This window comes from Muntiacus reevesi, chromosome 3 (assembly GCF_963930625.1).
Source record: "Muntiacus reevesi chromosome 3, mMunRee1.1, whole genome shotgun sequence".
Taxonomy (NCBI): Eukaryota; Metazoa; Chordata; class Mammalia; order Artiodactyla; family Cervidae; genus Muntiacus; species Muntiacus reevesi.
The window spans coordinates 213110381-213135889 of record NC_089251.1 but is presented as its reverse complement, the minus strand read 5'-3'; positions in this window follow the sequence as shown (position 1 = coordinate 213135889).

Genomic DNA, 25509 nt, shown 5'->3' with positions numbered 1-25509 from the left:
GTACCATGGTATAGGAATACACTTTTGCACTTTTAAATGAAATATAGTACAATTTATGTAGTATGTTACTTTAGTCAAAAATTTCTGTGTGCATGTGGTCTGTATTTCTTAGTGTATTATTAGAAATGTATAATATTATTTGGTTATTTGGTTGCCATTAACAGAAGTTGGTGATTTGTTTGCAAGTAATAGAAGAGTGAAAGAGAATTTCTTAATAGTGGCATAAGAAATCAAGTCTTCCCATTTTTCTATGTAACAAGACCTCTGAAATGGCAAATACCACATTTTCTGCAGCATTTCAACAACCTTATCAAACACCCAGCTTTTTCTCTTTCTACTCTGCTATCTTTAGTATGCTTGCTTTTCATTCCTTCACAGAAGAAAAGGAGGAATTAAATCAACATTTATATTAGCTTTTGCTCCAATAATGCAACTAAAGGAACACACTAATAGGTCAAGACACATATTTTCTATTTCTTGATTTTGAGTTTATGGATTAGTTGAAGCAGTTCTACCTCAGACTGTGGGTGAGGTTCAAGTGTGTTTCATGAGTCTTTCGATCTTGGACCCAGGTTAATATACAGAGACTACTTAGGACATGCGACTTTTATAATTCAGTGCAAAGAAATACATGATGCTTCTTAAAAGTTTTGCTTAAAATAGGCACTGTCTCACTTCTAGATGATGATGTGTGCTCAGTTGTGTCCAGTTCTTTACAACCCGTGGACTGCAGCCCTCCAGGCTCCTCTGTCCATGGGGATTCTCCAGGCAAGAACTGGAATGGGTGGTCATGCCCTCCTCCGGGGATCTTCCTAACTCAGGGATCAAGCCTACATCTCTTAGGTCTCCTGCATTGGCTGGTGGATTCTTTACCACCAGCGCCACCTGGGACACCCCAGTACCTGGGAAGCCCAAGTACCTGGCCGTTAGCTCAGTTGGTTAGAGCATGGTGCTAATAATGCCAAGGTCACAGGTTCCATCCCCATACAGGCCAAACTCTGCAATGTCTATGACCAATGTAGGGAGGAAACAAATAGTTATGAACCGATAAGACAATCTACCACAACAGTCATGGCTTAGACCAATCACGGTTCATCCCCTCAATTGGGAGAGGAACCCAAGTTCTGTAAACTTGTTGCAATGTGCACAAAATATGATTACTGTAAACTAAGGGAATATGGGATTGTGGTTATTGACTAGACAATCAACACTACCTGACATAGTTCATATCAGCATTATGATGGGTAAGACTTGGATGGAGAAGAGAAGGGGTGAGATAGTGTAAGACAAGAATGAAACAGTTCTGTGTTGACTTCTCTCTATTTAAGCAAATAAAATGGAAGCCTCTTCTAATCAGGAAAATGTATCACATTGGAAAAGTAACTCAGATATTGATGAAAATATCACCAGTTTATTTATTGATTAAGCATTTTAATTCAACAATTTGGAGAGAGACTTTCTGTCTTCCAGGAGCCATTCTGCCTTATTTCAAAAAGGCTTAAATCTATGTATTTTGAGTATTAATTTCATATTACATCCAACAACTCTGTGACACGTTGGAGGAGAAACTCCCAACTGGTCTTACCTTCAGGACAGCCATATTTTTACTATTTTAATTCTGGCACATCCACTGACACAGACTGTTCACTTATGTTACTGTCATGGACAAGTGATGCAGGGAGAGAAACACTGCTGATCTGTGAAATTAGACAATACATTAAATCTGTCTTGGTATTTAAGCCACAGTAAGTACCATGTTTAATTAGGTTTATGAAATGACATCTTGTTCAGGGCAAGGATCAGTATGGAAGAGAAGCTTTAATGGATGCTAAATTAAATGCCTAAGCTAAACTGTTATATGCACAAGTCTGTAATTTCAGACCTATACCTTTCAAATGAATCACAAACTGACCTCTTTGAGCATCCCATAGGATATAGTTTGTGTGACATTATATGGAATTAATTTTAAAAGCTTATTCTGACTTCCTTCCAATTATATGCCAAAAATATAACTGGAAACACTCTTTCTGCATTTTCTGACATTTCTTCTGTAATACTAAGTTAATAGATGGCTTTAAAACTAAAATCACAGTAAATGCAAGAACCTACCCAATGGTTAATATCTGAATATTAGGATTTATCAACTGTAGCATGTCTAAATATACAAAATCAACCTTTTCTGGTTTTCTGGAACTGCTTAGATGTGGAAATAAAGACCTCATTTCATGTAGAAGTGCCCTATGAGGCACAATTTTCATAAAGGCCATTTAAATGACTGTTTTACTTTGTAGACCAGACTGTGTGTGCCTGAAACGCCAGACTAATGAGACACTTTTTCAGAGGATTTCCTTTCTAAATAAACAAGGCCATTTGCACTGACCCAGGAATCTTAGTTGTAGCTAAAAGACTAATTAGACCAATATTATAATGGGCACATCTACAATAGTAAAAGGAATATTCTTTCCATCTTCAAGGTTAGCTGCTCCTTCAAATGAAATCAATTTATCTGGATTGTCTTTAATGTTTTCCTTTGCACTTATAAAGAAACTGAAAGACTTTTCCTTTTAAGAAACATTTTGAAAATTCATTATTTTTACAATACATGTATATATAAACTCTTCTATAAATGAATTCCCAAACCAAATTTTTCCCTTGGTAATTTGATTTAAAAGAAAATTAGAACAAATCATTATGAGTAGAATGCTTTCAATTAAGACATAATTAATTAAATGTACAAATGCAGAATACATTTGGCTGTGCAATTAGATGACTGATTATACTGGAAATCTAATTTCATACTTAAATTGCCAGCCACACCCCCATCTTGATCTACTGACCCACCACAATTGACCACAAGGTTGGACCTTACCCCTGGAGGAAGTGACCTCAGTGAATAGTGTTTTTGCAGTGATTCTTTAATCATTTCTTCATGTCTGTCTTTAAACAGTGATTAGAAACAGTATGCATGAAGAAGCTTCTTGCCTTTCTTCTTATTTAAAATAAAACAAGATGCTTATTGAAAAATAAGTGGTGCATAACTTGGCAAATTGTGAAAGATCTCTTTTAATCCCATTGTACTTAGTAAATTTTCTATTCAGATACTCTTTAAAAGTAAGTTGATAATCAAAATGATGAACATGTATGAAAAGTTACTGAACTTTTAATTTTTTACTTCCAATTTATTTAGTATTGCATTGCAAATTGTCTTTAAGTTATAGATACAAGTATGTGAAAGCCACACTTTGCTATTAGTATTTATGGGTTAGAAATGTCCTCAAACTAACCAAGACAGTGAATTTTAGTGCCATAAGTAGTGGAAGGGGTGATTTAGCAAGGATTCTAACTGATGTGCATCAATATTGCTCAAAAATTGAAAAGATTTCCATCTCATATAGAAAGTGAAAGTTTTAGTTGCTCAGTTGTGTCTGACTCTTTAGGACCCCATGGATTGTAGCCCACCAGGCTCCTCTGTCCATAGAATTCTCCAGGCAAGAATACTAGAGTGGGTTGCCATTTCCTTCTCCAGGGGATCTTCCTGACCCAGGGATTGAACCTGGGTCTCTTGCCTTGTAGGCAGATTATTTACTGTCTGAGCCACCAGAGAAGCCCTGACATATACAAAACTACTTCTAATTCCAAAAATTAAAGTCAGTATTCATCCTCTGAATCAGACATTGCTTTAAGATTCCTGAATAGTTGAAAAATTTGTAAAATGTTTTCAAGGATTCTAAAAAGTCAGTAATTGGGAAAGGAGGAAAACATTAATGAAAGTGAGGATGTTTGTTGAATGTCTATTCTGTCCCCAGCCATGAGCTACATATTCTTTTGCATCATGTCTATATTTGTCAGTTTTTAATGTATCATCAATCAGCTCCAAGCCTTTACTTTACATCTTTTCGTGAGATGCTGAGTCTGGAAGTCTGCAACCTGTCTTTCCCAGAGCCAGCACACAGAGCATCATGGGAATATCTCTTAGATCAAAGAAATCTCTTTAGCCTGAATTATGGTTATTAGCATTTCAGCTCATTGAGTTAGATGTTTTCCTCTTCAGATAACTTTCAGAAATGTAGATGTCCATCAAAGAGAAGAACCGTCTCCTTTTGGGTCACTGAAGCTTCAGTATTAGCAGATTTGTCCCATAGTTTTCTTCAACAGTAGTGGGTACTTTGTCATTAAGGCAGCATAGGGATCCTGGATAGAATCAAAAAACGCCTTGTAAACAAAGGGAAATAGACAGTATCAAAGCTTATTGATCTTGTAATTGTTGTCTTATTTTGATCCTAGAGTTATTGAAGGGGTCTCTCAGTTTCCCTTTGTGTGTGATTTTTGATCCAATCGTGGTCTGACCTTTAGGAGTTGACTGTAAAATCAAGAATATTGAGAAACAAATATACCCAATTGTTAACAGTCCTTAACTAAGAAATTCAAAACAGTGGTTCTCAACCTTCATTACTCATTGGAACCACCTGGGAAATTTAAGAGTTGTTGATACATGGGTACTATGCCTAGAAATTTTAAAAAAATTCTCCAAATGATTCTGACATTCTAGTCAAGGTGAAGACTAACTACTCCAAAGAGCTAATGAAATGTACATTTATTATGTGCCCACAGGATTTATGATTTAGGAAGACCTAGTGCTCTTGCCTGGAGAATCCCAGGGACGGGGGAGCCTGGTGGGCTGCGTCTATGGGGTCGCACAGGGTCGGACACGACTGAAGTGACTGAGCAGCAGCAGCAGCAGCACAAATAAAAGATTAGAAAAATTCACTTTTCTCAAAAAAGATGAAAAAAAAAAACAAAAACAAACAAACAAACAAAAATTCACTATTCTCTTACTTTGCCAATCAGTATCCCATTCAGAATCCATGCTTTTCTTACTTCCATGCCCATTTTCCCACCAATCAACCTTTGCCTCCTGCTGCTAGAAGGCACTAAGAGTTAAGGGACTGTTTCACTGGATGTTTAAAGACTACAGGAGTCATTGAAAATGTGAGATATCACATAGTCCCACCTTTAGTGAAAAGGTGCAAGGAGAAACAGGTTTTGATGGAGAACTCTTTGAATGATGCAAGATTCCCTAGAAACTGTGTGTTCTGCATCGATGGTTTTCTGTGGAGAGATAAACTGAAATGCGAATAAAGGGTGGAAAGTTAGAGATGATTTTTTTTTCTTTCCAGGACCGGTATGTAACCTTGTGGAAGGCAACCAGAAGAGTCAGAGAGGTATGTGGACTCACATAGCCAGGATGAGAGAAGGTAGGAAAATAAACATGAGAAAAGAAGTAAGTACGTTGTATATAACATGATTCAATATTTGTATATATTGCAAAATGATCACCACAATAAGTCTAATTAGCATCTTTCATCATACAAAGTTACAGAAATTTTTTTCTTTTGATGAGAACTTTTAAGATTTATATGTTTGTACTTTTAATAGAAGACTCAGCTCCCTCTATGAGCCTAAAATTCCAACTGCATTCTTTGTGTCTTTTTCCAATCTTCCACCTAGAATTGTGGGGTTTCCTTAATTTTAACTTTAGCTGAAGAAGGATTGGCAGGGTCAATGTGACAGACGTTTATTGATAACCCAGATAAATGGTTGTTAAATTTGAGTATGTGGTCAGAAACACCTGAAGGGCTTATTTTAAGCAGACTTCTGGGTGCCACCCCAGAGTTTCTGATTCAGCACGTCTGAGCTAGGGCTTGAGAATGTGCATTTCAAACAAATTCCCAGGTGATGCTCCTACTGTAAGGTGTATGAGGGTCACTCAAAACCCCTAGTTGTTAGTCAACTTCAACTGATTAGGACCTGTTGTAATGAAACACAGCACTTGATTTTATCTCTTAGGCAAGTGCTACTCCAAGTGAAAACATTTCATTTTACAGAAAAGAACACCTCAAAGTGGCATCCAGAGTCAGGTCTCAAAAGCAATGCTAGACGGTTGTTGACAAAGGGTTGAGGAGGGTCATTTAGCCCCAGGATTCTTTGTAACATAAAAAAAAAAAACCTTGAAGTCGCAGATAACAAGATCTTTGGAGAATTGTTGAGCAGATTGAGTTGGGTTCAGGGAAGGGACCATATGGGTCTAAAAGAATAAGTAAGATATTTATGTCTGTGCAGCATTTGAATGGTAATTTGACCATAAAAGAGCAAATATAATCCATAAAAAAATGACTAGGAACACTAAGTATTTAGAATTATGTTGAAAATAAATTTGAAACACCGAAAAAACTAGAACTTATTACCTTGTTATGGATACATTATTGTTTGTGGAGTTTCCCCAACTTTTTTCTATATAACAATGTATGTTCAATATTTCATATATTTTTTTGAAAAGGCAGATTTTACTCTTTATGATTTTGGCTGGATTCAGATTGCACATTTAGTTTCAAAGGATCACTTAGATTCAAAGAATTTTTGACAAGATCTAAATTAATTTCTGAGAAAAGAAAAGCAAGCCTATTTTTAGTAACAGCAATGACAATGTCATGGGATATTTTGGAGAGGCTCCACTTATTTGAGTATATAAATTCTGGTATGTTTGATAAAGAAAAACTTTCTGTAATAAAGTAATTCTAATCATCTACATTTAAGCTATTGTAAAATGTTTACAGTGTTTAGATATGAGAAGAAATTAGACCCAAAGCATGTATGGGTATCCAGTATGAATTCACTGTCTAATTAAGGTCAGTATAATTTCCCATAGTCTGTTCTGCTGGGTTAGCCAATATACTAAAGCCAATCTACTGAAGAGACTTCCTAATTTAGGCAGATTAATTTCTATACCAATTAAACAGCTTAAGATGCCAAATGCTTTTCCTTCAATCGAAAAATCAAAGAGAAAATCTATTTCTGTAAGTAGGAAAAATGAAAGGCAAAGTAACTGCTTTTCCTTCTAGTCATGATGAAGCTAGAGTCATCTGATAGAGTCTAGACTCAAAGTGGTCTTCACTCTTTGATGCTTCAGAGTGTGGGGAGGACACATGGATAGGCGCTGTGTGTGAGTGACCATTCTAGGCGCTATGTGCCTTTTACTGTGTGCGTAAAGTCTCCGGTGGAAGAGTCCATGGAAGTGATAAGAATTTCTAAATAATTGAATGGAACAGGATGCTGTTGAAAACCCAGTTTTATGTGCCTGAAAAGCATGAAGGGGAAGGGGGAGAACTGAGATGACTGCTAGAGAAAAATAGAGAAGAGAAGCAGTCCTGGTTAAGGAGGTCCCACCCTGCCTGTTTTTAACATGAGGTTCCCTAGAAAGTCTACATATGAATGTATACCTTTATTATTTTCTGCATATTTACAATGATAAATAATTTTGAGTTTACTGGTAAACATTAAAAGACTAAACATTAAAACATTAAATGCTTATCTTATCTTTGACAAAGGAGGCAAGGATATACAATGGAAAAAAGACAACCTCTTTAACAAGTGGTGCTGGGAAATCTGGTCAACCACTTGTAGAAGACTGACACTAGAACACTTTCTAACACCATACACAAAAATAAACTCAAAATGGATTAAAGATCTAAATGTAAGACCAGAAACTATAAAACTCCTAGAGGAGAACACAGGCAAAACACTCTCCAACATAAATCACAGCAAGATCCTCTATGACCCACCTCCCAGAATATTAGAAATAAAAGCAAAAATACACAAATGGGACCTAATGAAACTTAAAAGCTTTTGCACAACAAAGGAAACTACAAGTAAGGTGAAAAGACAGCCCTCAGATTGGGAGAAAATAATAGCAAACGAAGAAATAGACAAAGGATTAATCAATGTTTAAAACATTTAAAGCATTTATTTATTTATTTATTTTATATGAATAAATAAAATGTTTATTTGTTCTGCTCTAATATTTTGACTTAATTCTTTTTTTTTTTTTAATTAGTTGGAGGCTAATTACTTCACAACATTTCAGTGGGTTTTGTCATACACTGACATGAATCAGCCATAGAGTTACACGTATTCCCCATCCCGATTCCCCCTCCCACCTCCTTCTTCACCCGATTCCTCTGGGTCTTCCCAGTGCACCAGGCCTGAGCACTTGACTCATGCATCCCACCTGGGCTGGTGGTCTGTTTCACCATAGATAATATACATGCTGTTCTTTCAAAACATCCCACTCTCACCTTCTCCCACAGAGTTCAAAAGTCTGTTCTGTACTTCTGTGTCTCTTTTTCTGTTTTGCATATAGGGTTATCATTACCATCTTTCTAAATTCCATATATATGTGTTAGTATACTGTATTGGTCTTTATCTTTCTGGCTTACTTCACTCTGTATAATGGGCTCCAGTTTCATCCATCTCATTAGAACTGATTCAAATGAATTCTTTTTAACGGCTGAGTATTATTCCATGGTGTATATGTACCACAGCTTCCTTATCCATTCGTCTGCTGATGGGCATCTAGGTTGCTTCCATGTCCTGGCTATTATAAACAGTGCTGCGATGAACATTGGGGTGCACGTGTCTCTTTCAGATCTGGATTCCTCAGTGTGTATGCCCAGAAGTGGGATTGCTGGGTCATATAGCAGTTCTATTTCCAGTTTTTTAAGAAATCTCCACACTGTTCTCCATAGTGGCTGTACTAGTTTGCATTCCCACCAAGAGTGTAAGAGGGTTCCCTTTTCTCCACACCCTCTCCAGCATTTATTGCTTATAGACTTTTGGATAGCAGCCATCCTGACTGGCGTGTAATGGTACCTCATTGTGGTTTTGATTTCCATTTCTCTGATAATGAGTGATGCTGAGCATCTTTTCATGTGTTTGTTAGCCATCTGTATGTCTTCTTTGGAGAAATGTCTGTTTAGTTCTTTGGCCCATTTTTTGATTGGGTCATTTATTTTTCTGGAATAGAGCTTCAGGAGTTGCTTGTATATTTTTGAGATCTGGTGCTTCTCATATGTATTGGATACTGTTCCTGGATTCTCTTTTCTTAGACACTGCTCTGTTTGTCCTCTTATATAAATGCAATCATGAAGTAATTATTCATAATATTTCATAAATATTCATAATATTAAATAACTAGTAAAATCATAATGGTCTTTTTCTTGACTCTTCCTTGGTAAGGGTTATCATTTCTAATATAAACCTAAATTTAGTTTCTCCAGTTAGAAAGAGCTGTTGAGTTTCTGATTGGAGTTTCATTAAATGTATATATTAATTCAAGAGAATAAACAATGCTGTGAAATTAAGCTTTCTCATCAAGAAGATTGTGTGTTCCTTTCAGATTTTGTCTTATATCTTTTAATACAAATTTATAGTTTTCTTCATATAGACCAGTAACTCTTGAACTCAATACCACACTAGAATTATTTACAAGCTTTAAAAAATGTGGTTGCATAGGGTTCACACCTAGAAATAATGATTTGGTTTGTCTGAGAACATCAGGATATTTTAAAGCTCCCCAAGGTACTTTTAAATAAAGACAAGGTTGAGAATCATAAATATAAATCTTGTGGCTTTTATGTTAAATTTATTCCTAAATATTTTATATTTGGGGGGAGCCTTTTCCAATAATATGTCTTTAATCACCTTTTAACTCTCTTCTATTGGATTTGGTCCATCCATGTTTCCCACATAACTTAACAATGGGTACTTTTTAGGAATTCATTCATTAACTCCAGGTTTTCAAATATATTCCAATAGAGTTCTATATTCTCTTTTCATAATTTTTTGGTGTTGCTCTTGAATCTCCTTATATACTTTCTCATTACACATTTCCTTCTTTTTCTCTAGCAGTTTTGTTTTATTGGATGTGTATTAAAATTGTCCTGCCGGATCTTTCTCTTTCTTGCTTTTCACACTAATTTTCTTTCTCATCTCCTCGAGACCCATTTCTGATTATTGGAAGCATACAGATGGTGCAAAAAAGGGACTTTGCAAGTCTACTCTTGCAGGTTCCTGCTAAGGCACTTGGAGAAAGCCTCTTGGCTGTTTGTATTCCAGATATTTTTTTTGCTACACATGCACAAAATCCTCCAGTTACCACTTGGCTGCTTGACTTTTGGGGGACCAGGAAACCAGTGCCTTGTAGGAGACCCATGTTGCCATTTTCCCAGTCATGCCCTCAGATATTTGAAAGCCACGCCCTTCCCTGGAATGGTCACTTTCTTGTCAATGCTGGTCCGTACGCTCTGAGGCTGCTCTCTTGTTCTTTGGCCACTTGCCTACTATAAGGGCAGAGAAGGCAATGGCACCCCACTCCAGTACTCTTGCCTGGAAAATCCCTTGGATGGAGGAGCCTGGTGGGCTGCAGTCCATGGGGTCACTAAGAGTCGGACACAACTGAGCGACTTCTTTCACTTTTCACTTTCATGCATTGGAGAAGGAAATGGCAACCCACTCCAGTGTTCTTGCCTGGAGAATCCCAGGGATGGGGCAGCCTGGTGGGCTGCCGTCTATGGGGTCGCACAGAGTCAGACACGACTGAAGCGACTTAGCAGCAGCAGCAGCTGCTACCATGAGGGAGATATCTCCATACCAGCGCTTTCTGTTGAAGCCTGACTCCATTCTGCTGGGTGCAAAGAAAGCTGGTTGTATGTAGGGTGCCACATTCCCTCTAGTGGCAGGATAAGACATCACTTAGACTTCACATCCTTTCACTGAATCTCTCAACCTGCCTGTCTTTGATGAACATTCAACTCACCCTCCTCTGAACTATATTGTCCAAACTCATATCACAAAGTTCTTCTTCTCAAATTTATAGGTATCTTTATCTGGTTTCTCACATTTATTTGCCTAGTGTTGTGTAAGGAAAGAAAGAAAAAAAAATCAAACATGACTACATGTTAGAGAAAAACAGTGCTTAATGGGCATGGAATGGGGGCATCTAAAACCTTCAGTATATTAACTGTAAGTACACTGCATAAAATTTGATCCTTTAAGAAAAGTTATTTCAGTGTTGATACCCTATGTCAAGGGGGAGTGTTTTATAGGTATTCTAAACATCAAAGGAACATTATGAGGTTAATTGGGGTGCCTTACACAAATAGTCATTGCACTGCATTGAAGTTATTTTGATAGTAGTGCATGATGTGTAACAGATGGTAAAACAAAATAATTATATGTAAATTGCTGTGATTGCATGAACTTCTTATCTGGTGTTAGATTTCTTGATGGAACTTGAACATTCTAATTCAGCTACCAAGAAAAACTGTGAAAAACAGGGATGGGGTGGAGGCATGATATTACTTTTCTTCTCCTAATATTTCTGCTTGAGCTTATAGACAAGTAGTTTTTTATTCTCTTGCAATTCAGGAAGTGTGAAAAGAACTATTCTAGTCTCTCTTTGTCTCCACATTGAATAGTTTTACCTGTTTTGTGAGACTGGTTTTTGTACGCCTAAAAAACAGTCATGTTATCAGTGGAAATGGTAATTAGGCCAAAAAGAAATTGGTTTTAAAAACCATATGTGGTTTCTCTCCTTTTGTGCTATCTGGACTCAGACATAGCAGGTGTTTATGCTTCTGTTCCTATATTGCAAGACACGGAGGGAAAGTGCAACAATTTGTTACTTTTCTGCCTGAGTTTTGATGGGTAAATCATATCATGTCTGCCTCCTGGGATAACCTCTCTTTATTCTCAAGTCTCATTTTGATCAGAAGTGTTTCCAATTAAGCTTTAACTGAAAAGCCTATCCAATGGGAATTTTTAGACCTCCATTGATGCCTCTGTTGATACAGCTTACACTCCAGATCCTCATGTGGAAGTTCAGACTTGTTTTCCATCTGTTAGAATGAGAAGGAAATGTTAGGTAGTCATTCCCAGTCCCAATAATTTGTAGAATTAACTCCATGGTTATTAATCTGGCTAACAACTAACTTTTTTAAACATCCATTTTTCCCCAATACAATTTAACACTGATTATTGCCTTTTCATATAGATAACATTAGACTTCATGCATTAACCTCAGTGCTGGCTACTTGTTTTACTTAGTTTCCGAAATTTTACACTTTCTCTCTGCTTAAGGTCATCCACAAAAAGACCTGCACCTTAAAAATATTGAACTGTTTTGAATTCTGAACCAAAACTAGCTTAACTGTCAAATAGTTAAAAAACAAATTGATTTTTGAAAGCTTCTAACAGGATTAAATTCAACATGCCGTACCATTAATAATGGAATTCTCTGCAGATGGGAGATAAAGTCACAAAGCCCAGCTCTGCAGTTTAGTGAGGATTTGGATATCTGTAGTTGTCTTGCGTGCATGCGTGTGTGCTGTCAGTCATGTCCAACTCTTTGCAACCTTATAGACTGCAGCCTGCCAGGCTCCTCTGTCCAAAGGATGCTCCAGGCAGGAATACTGGAGTCGGTTGCCATGCCCTCCTGCAGAGGGCTTTCCCCATCCAGGGATCGAATCCACGTCTCCTGTGTTCCCTGCATTGGCAGGCAGATTAATCAGTAACAAATGTTAGAAGAAGGTATTGAAGCCTGGGTGGCTTAACCAATAGAAATTGATTTATCAATTAATTTGTCAAGTCTAAGATCAGGGTTTCAGTGGATTCAGTGTCTGGTGAGAGCCTGCTTCCTAAATCATCGACAGTCATTTTATCCTTACATGGTGGACAGAAACATTATCCTTCTTCTCATAAAAGCATTAATCCCATTTCATGAGGGCTCACCGCCCATGACTTAGTTACCTCCCAAAGGCCTCACCTCCTAAAACCATCACACTGGGGATGACGTCTCAGCATATGAACGCTGGGAAACAAACGTTCAGTCTATATGAACAGTGAGCGGTGTTGATGGTCCAGCAGATGTCCTGGAGCCCCTTTGCTCTTTTTGTGAATCCTCTGCCAGCTGCCTTGTATTTTGCTTCTGAAGACCTGCATCTGAGACCTTCTGGCCCCCTCTGCAGAGGGTATAGGAGCTGTCATCAGGGAGGTTAGGGTCCTCAGAGCAGCTCTTCAGCAATGGCTGTGTTTAGGTTCAAATATCTGAAAGTCTTAATACTGTTGATGAGGTTCTCAAGGCAAGAATACTGAAATGGTTTGCCATGCCCTTCTCCAATGGACCACATTTTGTCAGAACTCTCCACCATGACCCATGCGTCTTGGAGGGCCCTACACAGCATGGCTCATAGTTTCATTGAGTTATACAAGGCTGTGGTCCATGTGATCAGTTTGATTAGTTTTCTGTGGTTTTCATTCTGTATGCCCTCTGAAGAATAAGGATAAGAGGCTTATGGAAACTTCCTGATGGAAGAGACTGACTGTGGGGGAAACTGGGTCTTATTCTGATGGGCAGGGTGATCAGAAGTACAAGCTGGAATTGAGATTGTGGGAGAAATATCAATACCTCACATACACAGATGACACCACCCTTATGGAGGAAGTGAAGAAGAACTAAAGAACCTCTTGATGAAAGTGAAAGAGGAGAGTGAAAAAGTTGATTTAAAACTCAATGTTCAAAAAACTAAGATCATGGCAACTGGTCCCATCATTTCATGGAAAATAGATGGGGAAACAATGGAAACAGTGTCAGACTTTATTTTTTTGGGCTCCAAAATCACTGCATATGGTGACTGCAGCCATGAAATTAAAAGACACTTGCTCCTTGGAAGAAAAGCTATGACCAACCTAAACAGCATATTAAAAAGCAGGGACATTACTTTGCCAACTAAGGTCCATCTAGTCAAGGCTATGGTTTTTCCAGTAGTCATGTAGGGATGTGAGAGTTGGACTATAAAGAAAGCTGAGTGCCAAAGAATTGATGCTTCTGAACTGTGGTGTTGGAGTAGACTTTTGAGACTCCCTTGGACTGCAAAGAGATCCAACTAGTCCATCCTAAAGGAAATCAATCCTAAATATTCATTGGAAGGTCTTATGTTGAAGCTGAAACTCCAGTACTTTGGCCACCTGATGCAAAGACCTGACTCATTGGAGAAGACCCTGATGTTGGGAAAGATTGAAGGCAGGAGGAGAAGGGGACGCTGGAGGATGAGATGGTTGGATGGAGAGGATCACCAATTCAATGGACATGAGTTGGAGCAAGCTCTGGGAGTTGGTGATGGACAGGGAAGCCTGGTGTGCTGCAGTCTATGGGGTCGCAAAGAGTTGGACATGACTGAGCAACTGAACTGAACTGTCTGAAAGTCTGGTCCCTGGACTCCAGTTGAATGAGGCTGAAGCTGGACTTTGCCTGAAATCACAGCCTTGCTTGGCTCCCCCTTCGCTCCTCTTCTTCCTCCATCCCTTTCCTGGTTTCCTCTGAAATCACTTTCTTAATAAATCACTTCCACTGGAATCCTCATCCCAAGGTCATCATGAGGAGAGTCTGACCTAAGAAACATGATAACAAAGAGCTTTACAATAAAATAATAACAATCAGAATGTGAGCAGCGCCCTTCATGAAACAGGGTACCATATACATGTTTCATCTTAAACCAACAGCAGTTTGATACTCATTAGGGGTGCCTCACAAATATTTGGGTAAAATAAAAAGGAAATTGCCATCATTGAATAGGTGATATGAGGCCAGCTCATCAGATGAAGGAAATTGGCAACCTGTTTTGTATCTAAATTTATAAGGCAACACCAGAAATCTGTTGAACATGACGCCAGAAAGTATCTCCTTAAGGGGTTTTCAAAGAACTTGAAATATGATTTATTGAATTTAAGATACAGTTTTGTCTAGGAGAACTGATGTGATGGAGCATAGGGAAGATGGATCTGGAAAAAAGTCAAAGATGATAGACTTCTGGTACCTAGAAAAAAAGTGTTACAAGTAATTGCCTTAGTAAGGAAAGAAATGGAGATAAAATTTGTTTTTAATTTGCTGTAATTTTGTTTATTCTCCATATTGCCACAATAACATTATTAATTTTATAAAATAAGAAAGAACATTTTTATTCCTTTGTAACTTTACAGTTACAAGATAATCCAAAATAAAATTCCCATTATTGAGGTGGTTAGTAATTGTGAACATTCATAGAAGGGAACATTTTACATTCATTAACAATATTTATAAAGTGTTTCAAATGACGCTGAAAAATTTGTAAAATAATTTTGAATAATAAAGACAGAATTCAAAACTTTAGGTACTGTTTGATATCCTTTATGTTGAAATATATGGAAGATACACTAAAAGGAGTTACAAGTTAATTTTTACTAGAATATGAATTATGGATTTTTTCTTATTATTTACACTTTGTAATTTTTCTGTATTGGAATTTTATAATCAGATAAAAGTAAACTTAATACAATTTGGAAGTGTGCTTAGACACTCTTAGGTCTGAAATGCTATCATCCTGAGGTTGGACTTCTTAACAGGCCTAGAATAATTAGTTCTATCTAAAACATTTGAAGTAATTTATGCTTTTAAATTGATCACATTTTTCTCTGCTACACTTGCCCATTTTCCTCTCAGCATCTATCTTCCTTTGAATGCCTGCCACTTCTTTGTCTCTGGAAAGCTTAAATTTATTTCTAGCAGTTTCCCTCACATTCACATGAAAAACACACATCTGCTTCGGTGAGTGTGTGTTTTCTTTTTTTGCTCATATCTCACTGAGAGTATGCTAGCATTTTTCTGATGATTTATGGAAAAGTAAATATAGTTTTCCAGTGCTATTCACCCCATGTAAATTTCTAATGATCCCAAATGTGAGGGTGTGTATGACAATGATGTCTTGGTAAAAAGCCAGCTGCTCTTTTCATTTGAGCAATAGTTTGATATTATTCAACTCACTAAGTGAGCTTGTTTGTTTCAACAGCTGTTGACTTCATCTCCCTCTCAGTGGATGAAAAGAAAAAGACAAAAGGAAATCCTTCCCTCCCTCTTCCTTGCCTGACTACCTTTCCGCAGGGCTCTTTACTAGGTGGTAGACATCTTACCATTATTAGAATCAGAGACATTTGGAGCTAAAAAGAATCTAATGGATTATCATTGGCAGGCTTCTTTGTGAAGTAATTTTACATTGCATACATGATGGTGTCATTAATCACTTTCTGTCAGATAAGAAAATTGACACTCAAATCCTATACCTTGTGGAGTGAGAATTTGAATCTTTCTCACATAGATGGACCTGCAAAGTCTAATAAACTTATCAGACTTAAGATCTGATAAAGATTACAACCCAATTTCATTGCTCATAATCAGTCTGTTCATATTCTTTACTTCTTCCTGATTTATTTTTGGGATACTGTATGTTTCTAGGAATTTATCCATTTCTAGGTTGTCCATTTTGTTGGAATATAATTGTTTGTAGTAATCTCTTATGATCCTTTGTATTTTTGTGGTGTTGGTTGTGACTTCTCCTCTTTCACTTCTGATTTTATTTGGGCCCTCTTTTTTTTCTTAATGAGTCTAGCTAAAGGTCTGCCTAATTTTTTCTTTTCAAGGAACCAATTCTTAGATGCATTGATCTTTTCTGTGTGTGTGTGTGGTTTTTTTCAGTCTCTATTTCTGCTCTGATCTTTATTATCTCTTCACTTCTACTAATCTTGGGTTTGTCTATTCTTCTTTTTCTAGTTCCTTTAGCTATACAGTTAAACTGTTTATTTGAGACTTTTCTTGTTTCCTGAGGTAGGTTTGTATTTGTGTAAATTTCCTCTTTAAAGCTGTTTTGCTGCATCTCATAGATCATTGCATTTCCATTTTCACTTGTCTCCAGATACATTTTTATTTCCTTTTTTATTTATTCAGTGACCCACTGGGTAATATTTTAGGATTGTTTTTGTAGTTCTTTGTTTATTTACTTACTTGGAGGATAATTATTTTACAGCGTTGTGATGGTTTCTGCCATACATCAACGTGGGTTTGCCATGGGCATTTATTTCTCGCCTCCATCCTGTACCCCTCTCTCAATTATAATGGTGTGAACCCCTTTGGGTTGATCTTGTTTGGGACTCTCTGTGCCTCCCAGAACTTCCCAGGTTAGGGAATTTTCAGTCATTATTTCTTCAAATAAGTTCTCTCTCCTTTTCTCTCTCTTTTCATTCTGGGGCTCCGATAATGGGAATGATAGTACATTTGATCTTGTCCCAGGGTTCTCTTAAACTGTGCTCATTTAAAAAATTTTTTTTCTGTTTAGCTTGGGCCACTAGCATGTTTCTTTCTTTCAGGTTGTCTCTTCTCTGTATTATTTAGTCCTTTCTTGATCCCTTCTGATGTATGTTTCAATTATTCATCAACTCTGCTTGTTGCTTCTTTATATTTCCTGTCTCTGTGAAATTTCTCTGTTTTCACCCAGTCTTCTCCCAAGTTTGTTGAGCATTTTTATGGTTATTACCTTCAGCTCTTTATCAAGTCAGTTGCTTCTCTCCACTTCACTTAGTTCTTCTGGAGTTTTGGCTTGATCCTTTGTTTTCTCTCCTCGTTTTTCCCGAATTCTCTGTGTTTATTTCTAGGTATTTGGTAGGCTAGTTTGTTTCTCAGCCTTGGCGGAGTGGCCTTATGTAGCAGTCGTCCTTGCGGCCCATCAGCCCACTCCAGAGCTGGTCACCAGAGCTATATGCTGTAAGGGGTCCCCCTCATGGGCTTCATGAGCCTTTCTGCTGTGAGGCTGACTACAAAGGGTGCAACTGGCATGCAGGGCTGACCCCCAGCCCTGCTGGCTGCTGGTGTGATAGCTGGTGAAGTGGGGTCATGGCATGGTTTGCTGCACACTCCTGGGATCCCTGGGCACACTTCTTTTAAAATTCTAGGCAGGTGCAGCAATCTTTTGTTAAGAACAAAAATTATTTTACTTTTGTTCTATATGGTTAAAAAATAAAAATCACTGGGCTCTTTAAAAAGATTTAGTGGGGCGGAATGTAGTTTGAAGAAATCGGTTAAGTCAAAAATAATAATTAAAAGAAATTAAGAAGTGGCAAGAGGAAATAAGAATTTACTTGCCAGGTAGATTTTAAACCAGAGGTCAATGAGGAAAGTTTTTTAAAATTCTCCCTTTAAAGTGGGAAGTGTGCAGAGAGAGATAACAAACAACTGCCAAAAAGTTCTGTGCCAAAGATTTAGGTATTCCCTTGAGAGGAGTTCTTGAGAGTACAAATTAAATGCAGTTGAGAAAACTGAGGTTCCAAGGGGTTGATTGATTTTTCTCAGAATTACACAGCTGAGGATTTCACAGCTTAAAAAAAAAACACTAATAAGAATTATAACTGAAAAGAAAATATCTTTTTTGCTTACAGAATATTCTTTGGCAAATCCTAAACTTAGTTTCTTATAACTATAGCCTGAAACTGCTTCCAACACCACCACCCCCTTTTCCATTCTTACCAGTAAACCAGGAAAAGTATTAAGTATAATATAATGTCTATGAAGAATTGATGCTTTCAAACTGTAGTGCTGGAGAAGACTGTTCAGAGTCCCTTGGATTGCAAAGAGATCAAACCAGTCAATCCTAAAGGAAATCATTTCTGAATATTCATTTGAAGAACTGATGCTGAAGTTGAAGCTCCAATACTTTGGTCACCTGATGCGAAGAACTGACTCATTGGAAAAGACCCTGATGCTGGGAAAGACTGAAGGCAGGAGGAGAAGGGGACGATAGAGGATGAGATGTTTAGATAGTATCACCGACTCAATGAGCATGAATTTGAGCAAAGTCCGGGAGATAATGAAGAACAGGGAGGCCTGGCATGCTGCAGTCCATGTGATCACAAAGAGTCAGACATGACTGAGCGGTTGAACGACAGCAATGATATATTTAACTAACAGCAGCACACAATTCTCATTCATTAAATTGCTTTGGCAAGTTAGCATCAGCTCTGATACATCTAGGCAAATATCTGTCCCATATTTGACGTTTTAGCTTCAATGTCGATGTTGGACTGTGTCTTACACTTAGCATCACTCCAGTCCCTTCTGTCCTGTTATGGGAGATTCGTGATCACCGAGGTGCAGCTTTCTCAGAGGGGCATTCAGATGTGAAGGAGCAAGCTTCTGAAGAGGTTAACTTCCTTCCTTGTGTTTGGGCTTGTTCCAAGCGAGTGAAGCTTGTAACATGTTTTTGGACATGAGGGAATGTAACATCTCCAGAGTAAAGTCTGGTTCACTCTAAAATGGCATGCTGATGCCACAGAAAGCTGAGCAAGTGAGATCAAGATTGTACTTCGCCTCCTGGTGCCTTTTTGTTTGCGCTTTTGAGATTTTTGTCTCACTAGGTGAGAGCTCCCTCTCGTGGCCAAAGATTCCACTAATTGGAGTAATTGCTGGATAGCACTCAAGGTTGCAGGAAGACAGTGTTCTCTGCTTTGTGGAAACTGCTGATTAGGCCAAAAGTTGAAATTATTTCACTATATTGTCACGCTCTCACTGTCAGAGAAGCTAACCTTATTTTAACTTATGTGAGATTGTATTTTTTAATAGGATATTTATATTCATAGGACAGATTTCATTTAAATTTGACAAGGTAGCATTGCAAAAAATTTTGAAATGTTTGCTTTGTATTGTCACCTGGGATATTGCTTCCAAAACTGACCATTGCTTTCCTGGTGACCATAGACTGACCCTCACTTCCTGACAAGTAGGCACTGAACCTCATGTTCCTTAAGAGCTGGATTTCTTCTTTTTTTTAATATGAGCTTTTCATTCTCAGAGAATATCTGCAAAAAGTCATACCCCTTCTGCAAGTTTTACTCCCCTCTAGGCTGTTTCTAAACAAAAAAAGGTTATTTTCCAATTTATTTAAGTTGTATAATATTTTAAGATATTGGAATATGGAAAAAAATCAAACCATCCCACTACCTATCACCTCTGTTAAAGTATTAATGTATTTTTCACCTTTTATATTAATATATGCTATATATATGCAGGTATAAAATACATATTTTAGCCTATAGTACTTATTTTTATGTCATTTTAAATTAAATTTAAAATTATATATTATATTTACTATTGGCTCAGATGGTTAAGAATCCTCCTGCAATGCAGGAGACCTGGGTTTGATCCCTGGGTCAGGAAGATCCCCTGGAGAATGAAAAGGCTATTTACTCAAGTATTCTTGCCTGGGAAATCCCATGGACAGAGGAGCCTGTTGGGCTACATTCTATGGGGTCGCAAAAAGTGGGACATGACTGAGCATGCATAAACAATAATATATAGCATATTAAAATTATAATATGTATTATTATTTTATTTTTCATTGGTTTTTTTTGTAATGTTAATCAGGTATTACTTTGAGCAAATTGTATCCAGAGAAATGGTCTAGCTATTGAAGGTTAATATCAAGAGGTCCAAACTCAAGTAGACCTGGTGTGAGCTTGCATCCAATTTATGAGAAGATCTTTGAAGATATATATATATATATATATATACACACACATATATACACACACACAATGTTTATGTATATATATCTGTATATATACATCTCCACATCTCCATATATATCAATATATTATATAATATACATATATAATCTATCTATATATATTTACACACATATATATTCCACTTCTCTCCAGGGAGCAAATTAGGTTATTAAAATTTAATAATGAAGAAGAAGAGAATTTCAGACCTGGAAGATCTGAGCCTGTGCTGGCTTATAGAGTATATTCTCTGACTGTCACTGTCCCTAATGAGTTGTCTAAGCTATTCAGGTCACTCTCCTGGGAAGACGTATTTTCCCACTGAAGCTTTATATACACTGACCCTCTGGAGAACATATGCCTTTCTTCATTCATTCACACTAAGGTCTGTTTTGACCAAGCAGACAGCCACTGGCAGCGGGAACCACCAGGCATTCAGAGTCTCTGGAATGGCTTGATTCCTTGCAGGCAGTGGCCTCCCCAGAGTGAGGCTTGGTCCCTTCGTGGAGCCTCACGGAGCACAGAGCAAAGCTTTTCTCTATCTAGTCCATCCTTAAGTCAGAGCTGACAAGTTCATACACATATCTTCCTACAACAGCACCTAAGTTGTGTGAAATGTTGACATCAGTCACAAAGACAAAGATATCCACCTGAAATAATACAGAAAGAAAGTGAAAGTCACTCAACTGTGTTCAACTTTTTGTGACCCCATGGACTCTACAGTCCAGGGAATTCTCCAGGCCAGAATACAGGAGTAGGTAGCCTTTCACTTCTCCAGGCAATCTTCCCAACCCAGGGATTGAACCCAGGTCTCCTGTATTGCAGGTGGATTCTTTACCAGATGAGCCACAAGGAAAGCCCAAGAATACTGGTGTGGGTAGCCTATCCCTTCTCCAGAGGATCTTCCCCACCCAGAAATTGAACTGAAGTCTACTGCATTGCAGGCAGATTCTTTACCAGCTGAGCTATCAGGGAAGCAGAATAAGATAGACCGGGACCAATCAGAAGCACAAGTTGTAGGAATTTGCCCATTACTGGGAATCTTTACTGTCAACTGGATGTGGGGAGTTTGGGCTTAACAATTGAGGAGCTTGGGGACCCGATTTAGACTTCCTACTTCCAGAGAAGGAGCTGCCTGCCATTCCCACACCTGGCCTTGACCTTTGCCCAGGTCCGTTCTGATCACCTCTCTGGAAGGTAAAAGTTTTAGATCACCTCTTCTAGTGAAGGGCAAAGTGGGGAAAGCTGGATAGATGATTATGGCAAATGGTTTCTCATGCTTCCTCCTAATGTATATTAATACTTCAGCTGTACATCACTGTCTCTGTTGTTTAGTTGCTAAGCTGTGTCCGATTCTTTTGTGGTCCCATGGGCTGTAGCCTGCCAGGCTCCTCTGTACGTGGATTTCCCAGGCAAGAATACTGGAGTGGGTTGCCATTCCCTTCTCCAGAGGATCTTCCTGACCCAGGGATCGGCCCACATCTCCTTCATTGCAGGCAGATTGTTTACCATCTGAATCACCAGGGAAGCTCACTTTCATGAAAGAATTAGCCAAAACTCTGTGTGGTATGAGATTATGCTATTCTTACAAAATCTTCCTCCCTGTGATTAAAGTTTCCAGTCCTCTTGTTCTAATTTAGTTTTATTCCTTGCTATTGTAAAATATATTTAAGCTAAGGTGAATTTCCTTTCCCTATCCCATTTCATTATTAAGATTTTTTATTGTTCTCTTCTACTGAAACAAGTTTAAAAGGCAAATGCATTTGAGGGAAATGTAAAGAAATGTACCAGAGTCATCATCATATCATAACCAAAGACTCACTTATTGAGCACTTACTAGAAGTGCCAAGTGTTGTGCTAAGAGCTTTACATTCAGTTTTCATCTATTTCTCATAACTCTATGATCCAGGGATGAGAAGATGCTCATTTTGCTGCTGGGAAAGCAGACCTGGAAAGGTTGAACTCTTTCCTAATGTAACTGGCCTGCATGTCTGCATGCAGACCTTCAGTTAGTACTCAGTTCTGTCTGACGTGACATCCTGAAAGCTTAGTCATTATCTTTTATTGCCTCATGTATTCTGGGTAAACAAGAGAGGCAACCATGCCGAGACTCACTCACACCTTCTCTTGGGTACTGCATGGCTATAGAGGCTCCTGTGTGTCTTCTACATAAAACCTAATGTATCCTGAACCATTCTGGACAGCCCTGCTTCCTGAACACTCATAGTTGTCTAAATCCATATTTTCTCTGGGCTTCCCTGGTGACTCAGTGGTAAAGACTCCACCTGCCAATGCAGGAAACACAGGTTCTGTCCCTGTTTTGGGTATTCTGGAGAAGGAAATGACAACCCACTCCAGTATTCTTGCCTGGAAAGTCCCATGGACAGAGGAACCTGGCAGGCTCCAGTCCATAGGGTCACAAAGAGTCAGACTCGACTTAGCGACTAAACAACAAAAAATTCCCTCTAGATAATTTCTTCCAATGTCACAGATTTAAATATTACCAAATGCTGACTGTCTCCAAATTAATACATCTAGCTTTCACCTCACCTTAAGTTCCAGATTCTGTTATCTGTCTGGTGAATTAACATCTCCACTTGGTTGTATAATAGCCATAAAGTATCGCTATACAAATGGCAATCTTGATTCCTTTCTGCCCCAAATCCAATCCTTCTCTTCACTTCCAATCTTAGCAGAAATATCATCTCTGATCACTTAGTTCTTCAGGCCTCAAATTTAGGAGCCAGCCTGGGTTCTCTGTTCCTTACACACCCACCACATCCAGTCCACTGGTGAAACTTATCAGCTTTATCTTCATAATACATCCTAAATTGAATTTGCATTTGTCTCTCTCCAAAATTACTGCAATAACTACATTTACAACTCTACCAAACAACCCCACTTACCCTCAGATGTGATCTGAGTTTCTTTAGACTTTCAGAGGGACAGGAAGAGGTATTGTAGTTTTCACCTTTCTTTTTTCTGTTCTCATCCACTCACTAGTTGCATCCTGTGAAGTCAGGCATAGGGATGAAATGAGGGATGATTTGAAGGAAAGGCCAACTCTTTGTGACCTGGGACTTGGTGGCAGATGTCTGAGGTCTACTTCTTTAGTCTTTGGGATATGTAGGAAAAAAGTTTTCCTCTACCTTCCTAAATTCTGTGTTTTATTCTTGTTGTTTAGTTCCTCAGTCATGTCTGAGTCTTTTGGAACCCCACGGACTGTAGCCCACCAGGCTCCTCTGTCCATGGGATTCTCCAGGCAAGAATACAGGAGTGGGTAACATTTCCTTCTCCAGGGGATCTTCCTAACTCAGAGATTAAATCTGAGTCTCCTGCATTGCAGGTAGATTCATTACCACTGAGTCACGAGGAAAGCCCAAAATTCAGTGTTTGGGACCCTGCAAACAAAATGGACAAGAGACAGATTAGCAGGAGGAAAGAAAACAGAATTTATCTACATGTGTAATGTGTATTCACTAGAGAAACTAAGGGATGAGTAGCTTCAAGAGTGGAGAGAGCTTGGGGTTTAAAATATGTCTGGTTTAGTAGATAATGGGGAGGGGAGAAAGGGCACTTGTGGGAAAACAAATGACCCTTTGGAAAGATAAATGAATTTTCAAGAGAATAAAACAGGAAATTAGAGAATTTGTGGTGATGTTTGTCTATGCAAGTATACAAGTCGGAGTGATCTTTCTGTCTCCCTCAAGGCCATAAAACCCTGGTAGATTTATTTGTGTTCTCCTTCTGGGAGTAGATCTGCCCTGAAGAGGAATTTATGGCAGCTCAGTTTCCCAGATGGTGCTGCTTTCTGTCACATGGTACAAGCTCTGAAAAGGCGGGTTGGTGTTTTTGGTTGTTATCTATTGAATCTCAAATGTTTTCAACTTAAAATAACCTTTATACCAAAGTGGCATGGTTTTTGGGGTGTATTTTGGAGGCGTATTCTGATCTCTCTTAGATGTTACCTCTCGTTCTTTGGGCAGGGCCCATTTCAGCTGACTTCCCTGGTGGCTCAGACGGTAAAGAATCTACCTGCAAAGCAGGAAGACCTGTGTTTGAGCCATGGGTTGGGAAGATCTCCTGGGGAAGGGAATGTTTACCCACTCTTCTTGCCTGGAGAATTCCATGGACAGAGGAGTTACAATCCATGGGGTTAAAAAAAGAGTCAGACATGATGGACCCACTACCACACACACTTCGGCCAGCACCTCTCACAGCACCATGGCTTTGCAGGCGTAGCGTGCCTCCTGGAGGACTTGCAGAGTCACCTCACCCTGGCAGACCCTCTCTGCGCTGGTGTCTTATAGGGTGACTATAGGGCTTCCCTGGTAGCTCAGGTGGTGAAGAATCTGCCTGCAAAGCAGGAGACCTGGTTTCAATCTCTGGGCTGGGAAGATCCCCTGGAGGGGGGCATGACAACCCAGTCCAGTATTCTTGCCTGAAGAATCCCCAAGGACAGAGGAGGCTGGCGGGCTGCAGTCCATGGGTTATAAAGAGTCAGATACAGCTAAGCGCAGCGCAGCATGGTTCTGCCACCTCCCGTGAAGCGAACTTTTCCCACCTGAAAACCTAAATTTCCTTAACTTTTGAAATTCTAAAACCACATAATTTTTGTATTATGTTCCTCTGCAACACAAAAGACATTATCCAGCTTCCCCCAGAGAGGTTTTCTGGAAAGATTCAAGCATGATTGCTATCCTTTCAGTCTCCAGGGGTTCCTGTCAAGTCCCTTAAGGTGGTTTTGGGGTGCAGCTTTCACTTACCTTGAAGTGATAAGGGAGTGGTTTTAAGGAAAACCTCATCAATCTCTTCTCCCAAATTTTGTGGCCTCCCTTTATGAATACTCTTGTTTAGAAATACCTGATTCCCAGGTAGCACTAGTGTTAAAGACCTGCCTACCAATGCAGGAGATGTAAAGGAAACAGATTCAGCCCTTGGGTCAGGAAGATCCCCTGGAGGAGGGTATGGCAACCACTCCAGTACTCTTACCTGGAAAATTCTATGGGCAAAGGAGCGGGTGGGCTACAGTCCTTAGGATCACAGAGTTGGGTGTGACTGAAACGGAAGCGACTTAGCATGCACGCAGGCACAGAAACACTCCTCTTCAATCCCAACACACACACACACATACACACAAACACACACACAATATTCACACATTGAGAACAGAGATGGAACATATTTCTTTGTACCCAAAGTGCCTAACTCAGATTTGACAAGGTCTTTGCTTGGGAAAAAAAATTCGTGAGACTC